Raw genomic sequence first — 7482 nt, 5'->3', positions numbered from 1 at the left:
CCCCCAACAGCCATCCTTATCTCATTCTCATTACCACCTCCTACTGGCCCCCAGTTCCCATCCCCATCACTCTACTCTCTCCCTCTGTAACTACTTTTCCTTTCGCCTACCACCCTAGGGCAAGTCCTTTCGAGTTTTAGTGCAAGTGTGCAGTGATCCATTTATACGGTCACCATCTCTTCTGCGTTGTTCAGTTTTGTTCCATTGTTTTTTTCGAGTGTTTTTAGTGTGCTTCATCAGTTTTTTTTAACTGTGGTGTATGACCATATATTTATCACTGCTTTTAAGCTGTTCCGTTCTCGCTTCACGCGCCTGGGTTCCCGGGTTCGATTCCCGGGGGGGTCAGGGATTTTCTCTGTCTCGTGATGCCTGGGTGTTGTGTGTTGCCCTTAGGTTAGTTAGGTTTAAGTAGTTCTAAGTTCTAGGGGACTGATGACCATAGATATTAAGTCCCATAGTGCCCAGAGCCATTTGAACCATTTTTTTTAAGCTGTTCACTCAGACTTACTGCATTACTCCTTCATAATTCTTATATTTCACTGTAAAATCTTTGTCATTATGTTTTAAGGTGTCAGGCAAATCCAACACCTTCCATGAAAACCCTGACATGATAACCAAATCCAGTAGTATGCCACATAGCTCCGAATAAATCGTGACATTAAATTAACCAAAATAATACGAGTAACGAGTGAGCAAATGGAATACCACATACTAACACAAGAATGCCTAAATGCATGTCATACCTTCCCACCGTGAGACAGACGCAGTTCCGAGGGGAGAAACGAGAACAGAAGCCGAGAGCAGAACCGTGTTAAGCCAGAAGGCCCTACGTTAAGGGACAGACTGGATACCCACGTTGCCAGTTAACCACTAGGACAAAGCCAGCTGCAAGTTTTAGCGTGAGACTTTTTCGCGTCTCTGTTACGTCAAGGACCACCCCCCAGCCCATGTTGAAAGATAGAGCCCTCCAGAAGAACAGTATAGATCTTACGATAACGCTAAAAGGACCACACCCGCTGCAGGTTTTAGTGTGAGACTTTTTCGCGTCTCTGTTATGTTGCAAACTTTAAAAACATTGCCCCACCACGAAAAGTATAACGTTTCGCATTGGATAGACAGAATTTTTGTAGGCGGAGCTTAAAGTTAACATTGAGACCCTGATTATTCAGATGAAAACACAGCCAGGTAGGTTTTTTAAACCAACTTCGGTAAATGGTAGTAAGGAGAAGTTAGGAGAGGTTAGTTAGTTCCGAGACGGCGAGCTGGATTGCTGCTGCGCCGGCCGCCGTTCTCTGACGAACACCGACAAGGTAATGAACGCACACGATGCCGCATAACAGCGCATAAAGCTTCACTCAGAACTGCAGAAGTCTCATCTGTTACACCCCTTTTTGCGTAATACTAGGGTCGATCGTCAATTAAAGCTCATGGTGTTCACATTTACCACTTGAAGTAAAAATCTGAAACGCGATGATTTTTCTGTTATATAGTTATTGAGAAGCCACATCTGCCACTGTAATTTATGACAAGTTAGATAAGTAATTACAGATAATTGATGGTCACTGTAGACCATTTTGATAGTTTTCTCTCTTTTGAAACTTAATTTAAAGCTAGATTATAGATGTGATATGGCATAGGTCATCCTTCGATCGATTGTAGAACTTGGAAACCCATTCAGGGAATATTCGTTCACATTTTTGTTGAACGCAGTTGGTTTTTACCATCCTGTATTAAAACACTTTCTTTTATCAATAGTGTAATTTATAAATAGTGTTTTGTGAGTAGAATAAAATTTCCAATGGTAAACTTAACTGCTTTTTCGACGTTATTTTAACAGCTAACTAAAAATAGGAAAGCCTTGAACCCCTTCCACTAAATTCAGTTAGTATTAAGATTCTTTTAAAGGGAGTACAGTCGAGCTGACGCTGAAATCATTAAGTATTTGGTTATATCATCGCTAATCTCACTGAACGCTTCTAAATTCTACATATCATATGAGGTCTGGCGTCTCCTTACCAGCAATAGGTCCCAGGTTCAAACTAGTCAATTCCCTAAAAAACACGCTCAGAGCGTCGTTGCGCGAAAGTGGTAGGGAGACACGATATAGAACAAACAGACACCACCCAGAATGTTAGAACGTCTTCACTTTGCCGCCTAAGTGTGCACAGCCCCTGGTTGAGGTTCAGCTTTAGTGTAATACTACCAGCCCGCCACCCTCGACACATGGGGCGAGGGGGGTACAAAATCACAACAAAGAAAAAAAATGTAAAATTTGGTTATTTTGGAGATTGGACGTGGTAAGTTGATGTTAGTCAAGAATACCTTTAAGGCGCCGAAAAGGCCATTTTCAGCAACTCACTGAATTCGAACGAGGGCTTGTAATGGGGCTGGATGTTGCTTCTGCGATATTGCAAAAGGCTTGGCAGGAATGTAGCCACTGTACGTGGTTTCTGGTATGGTTGCGAGAATGTTCGATCGCAAGGAGACAGGGCTCCGTATAGCCACGTGGCACTGCCGAGAGAGAAGACCGCTATGTTAGGCGTATGGCTGTGACGTATTCTACTACATGTGAAGCAGCAATGTGAGTAGCAGTTGGTGCAACAGAGACACAACGAACTGTTCCAAATCTGTTAATTCAAGAACCCCGTGCCAGACCCCCTGAAGCGTGCATTCCAATGACACTAAGCCTCCGCTATTAGTGACTTCAGTGGTGTCAAGCGAAAGCTTTTTTGAGGGCAGGGTGGAGGTCTGTTGTGTTTACTGATGAAAGCTGTTTGTGCATCGGTGCCAGTGATGGCCTATGTTAGTTAGGAAGAGGCCGCTTGAGAGCCTGCAACCAACCTGTTTGCGTGCTTGGCACGTTGGACCTATACTTGGAGTTACGGTCTGGGGTGCGATTTCGTATGACAGCAGGAGCTCATTCACGGTTCTCCACGCACCCTGACTGGAGAATCGTATGTCAGTCTGGTGATTCGACCTGCTGTGCTGTCATTAAAGAACAGCATTCCAGGGGGTGTTTTCCAACAAGATAGCGCTTGCCCACATACTGCTGTTATAACGCATCGTGCTCTACGGAGTGTCGACATGTTGCATTGCACTTCTGTCTCCAATGGAGTACATGTTAGACATCATCGGACGACAAAACCAGCATCATCCACACACATGCTGCATAAACAAACCCTGTATTGACTGACGAAGTGCAACAGGTATGGCACCTTATCCCACACAGAGACAGCCGGCACGTGTTTGAAATAATGCATGCACGTTTGGATGCTTGCATTCAACATTTTGGCGATTTCACCGGTTATTGATGTTCCAGCAGTTCACATTTGCAATGACTTACCTCGCCCTTACATTAATCTGTGATCTTGCAATGTCTATCACTTAGAAATGTTACTTAGACAAATGTATTCACGAAATTTCATTACTCTACGTTATTTTTTGGTTTGCGACTTTTTTCCGTCAGTGTATTTACAACATGCTTACCATTGGCTAATGTAATAAACCTGATGTTTGTCACATACCAGCACTCCGTCTTCAGGCCACGAGTGGCCTACCAGGACCATCAGACAGCCGTGTCATCCTCAGTGGAAGATGCGGCTAGGAGGGGCGTGGGGTCAGCACACCGCTCTCCCGTTCGTTATGATGGTATTCTTGACCGAAGCCACAACTATTCGGTCGAGTAGCTCCTCAATTGGCATCACGAGGCTGAGTGCACCCCGAAAAATGGCAACAGCGCATGGCAGCCTGGATGGTCACCCATGTGACACAGCTTCACATACCAGAATATTTCCTATATGCAGCAGCTATCTTCCTGTTTGATTTTAACATACGAGGGAAAGTCAATCATTACCCGCAGTTTACTTCTATTTTTTTATTTTGGTAATATTGTTGTTTAACGCTGATGATGCAAGCTTTATTTCATTGTTGTTAATCAGGCTGCTCCGCTGTCTATTTTCACCAAAGAAGAGCAAAGTTCAGTGATCCGTTTTTTATGGCCGAAATTCATCGAAGACTTTCATTACAGTACGGGAACAGTGTTCTACCACGTCGGAGCGTCTAAGAATAGATTGAAAAATTCCGAAATGGTCGCAAAAGTGTTACGCACCATGAAGGAACCGGACGACCATTCACCGCCACAACTGAAGAAACCATTGAGCGTTCGAGTGAAATGATTCTCTTAGACAAACGATTAACTATTGACGAAGTGTCACATCGTCTGAAAATTAGTCATGCTTCTGTCTATGAAATCATCCAAAACAGACTTGAGTTTCATAAAGTTTGTGCAAGATAGGTCCCAAAACAACTCACACAGCTGCCTAAACATACACGCTTGGACATCTGCGAAAAACGTTTGGTTCGGTATAGTAACGAAGGGGACAACTTCTTAGACAGGATCATTAATGCTGACGAAACATGGATCCATCATTATGAGCCGGAGAGTAAATGGCAGAGTATGGGATGGAAACATCAAAATTCGCCGTGCGAGGAAAAGTTCAAGAACCAACTGTCAGCAGGAAAACTGATGCTTACGGATTTTTGGGAAGCGCAAGGTCCAGTACTATAACATTATGGGGAAAAGGGTAAAAAAATAAAGAGTGTAAGTTACAATGAGAAGCTTACTACCAGGCTAAAGCCTGCAATTCGAAGCAAACGCCCAGGATTGCTGTGAAAAGGTGTTGTGTTGCTGCACGATAATGCACGTCCGCTTACTGCTGCCCACACTGTTGAAACGCTCTAGAAACTCAGATCTGCATCATCCTCCATATAGTCCCGATGTTCCCCTTCTGACTATCACTTGTTGTTCCACTCAAACAGGCAGTAAGGAGCCGTCGTTTTGCCTCGGACAAAGCAGTGAAAGAAGCGGTGCATTCCTTCTCGCAGCTCAACCGAGAACCTTCTTTTATGACATGAGGAAGCTTGTGCAACGATTGACCAAGTGCGTTGAAACGCAAGGAGACTATGTCGAAAAATGATGTCCTTGTAAGTTTCCTATTTGGTTACAATAAAATTTTATAACTACTTTCCAGATAATAATTGACTTACCCTCTTGACATGGAGACACACAGTAGCAAGACGTAGTATTAATTGCGATTAATACGCATCTTCATAATCGACCCCAGACACTAGCGCATATTCTTTGACAAATGAATTGTCTTGCTCATCAAATAAGCAACCAATACGAGTAGTAAGTCTGTCGTAAAAGTAATTCGAGTTCAAAATACATGTCAGCAGAGCAAAATGAGGGCAAGCTACTTAGTTAATTCACTACACTGCCTGGATTGTCTTTATCACCACTGTTTGCTGTACAGTAACAAGAAAATCTAATGTTAAACCACCACATCTTTCCCGAAGTACATTTTTCAGATATTCATTTAGACAGTTTCTTTTCTTCAGCATTGCAATAAATTCTGCCATGGTTTCCAGGTTTTCCACACTACTTAAGCATCGTCTGCGGTATTCTCAAATATTTCCTTAAGGCTGATGGCAAAGGGTTCACGCAAAGCATTTGTTTGGGTCCCATTGATTTGCTGATACCACATGAATATAGTCCATCATTAATATGTACGACCTATCAAAACTACATCAATATACATGAGCCGGCTAGTGTCGCCGAGCGGTTCTAGCCGCTTCAGTCTGGAACCGCGCGATAGCTACGGTCGCAGGTTCGAATACTGCCTCGGACATGGATGTGTGTGATGTCCATGGTTAGTTAGGTTTAAGTAGTTCCAAGTTCTGGGGGACTGATGACTTCAGATGTTAAGTCCCATGGTGCTCAGAGCCATTTGAACCATTTTGAATATACATAAACAGCAGAATGTACTCTTGTTGTTAGTTGAATAAACTGTTTTATCTCAGAAACTGGTGTTTTCCGAACAATTTGTCTTTTCTGAGTGGTTTTCAGTTTCAGTTTTGCAGGAAAACTGATTTCAGCAGCTATGTATCAGATTCTGTTCAAAACACGTAGTTGTCCTTTGAAAAATCGTAGCTGTAAATAATACTATATTTCATCGGCTCCCCTTCGTACTGCATTAACCCATTTCTTTAGACATTCTGGACGCGAGTAAGTAAATCTGAAAAGATTTTAAACATCGTTGTAGCAGCATTTGCGTTTCTGAAATATCACTTTCTTTCCTTTGAAGCATACGTAAATTACGTGTGTGAATGAATGCCACTTTCTGTCGTCTATCGATTACTGCATCCACATACCACATTAATTTTTGGCCATTTTTGTTAGAAGGACAGAATCAGTCAGAATAACTCTAAAGTCGGAAGTGAAAAAAAAGAAGGCCACTTTATAATATTTTTGGCGCCTTCTCTGAAGACCGTCACGGGTTTCTAGACAGACACGCTTGAATCGTCTTTCCTTTTTAGTATCGACTCACTGGTTAGGAAACACTAGAGGCCTTAAAGACCGATCACTTCTTCTGGCCTACGATGTGACAGTTTCCGCCCGCTACCTCCATCAGGTACCATGAAGGCCACACCATATTTGTGCGGTGGGTCGTTGGTGGTTTTTTCGAAAGTTTGATTTCATTATAATTGTCGTCTACACTGCTTTCAGCACTTGCGGTAGACATATCAATTACACAAATAATTTAAATACAAGACGAATGTATGCTAAGTGTGATGATGTTTGGTTTGTGGGGCGCTCAACTGCGCGGTCATCAGCGCCCGTACAAAGTCCCAGTTTTTACACAGCCCAATTGCAATTTGTACACAGCCCAATTTTTACACAGTCCAATCTAGTCACTGCCACGAATAATGACGATGCTGATGACAACACAAACACCCAGTCTCCGGGCAGAGAAATTTCACAACCCGGTCGGGAATCGGACCCAGGACCCCGTGATCCAGAGGCAGCAACTCTAGCCTCTAGACCACGAGCTGCGGAAAGCAAAATGTGATGTCACTGATGACAGTTCTCTTTATACCTAAGTCATTAATACAATTACGCACCGGAGGTCGTGAATCGACGAGGAAGCCATCGTATTAACGGAACCCAAATAAAAATAAATCTTTTAGTGGCTCCTTACAGTGGTTACTAGTTTTAATAATAGCGCGTCTATAGAAAAAAGACAACAGAGAAACGAAATGACAATGGCAAACTTAAGTCCCATTTCTCACACAATGTCCACAACTAAAAATGTTGACCGTCAAATGTGAACTTTACCGCTGTACTTAACGCTTCCAAAATCGGTCATACGGTAGCGTAACACATACGATAATTTCAAATGACAGCTCAAACGACAGAGTTTTATTAAAACGGCATGCTTACTTATTAACTCTGGCCACTTGACATAACAATGGTCAAAAAGACCAACGCTGGTGATTCGTGTCCCTTATCACATTTTTGTTGCACGATGATCATGTGTTTAAATGGACTAAACTACTGGGTCCTCATCAGTCCCGTTCTTGTTCCATTGCTCACTACATTTTTACCATCACAAAAAATAAAAGCATACGTAATTTCAGTAATAC

Source organism: Schistocerca gregaria, chromosome 7, assembly GCF_023897955.1.
Source record: "Schistocerca gregaria isolate iqSchGreg1 chromosome 7, iqSchGreg1.2, whole genome shotgun sequence".
Classification (NCBI taxonomy): domain Eukaryota; kingdom Metazoa; phylum Arthropoda; class Insecta; order Orthoptera; family Acrididae; genus Schistocerca; species Schistocerca gregaria.
Note: the sequence above shows the minus strand (reverse complement) of the source record.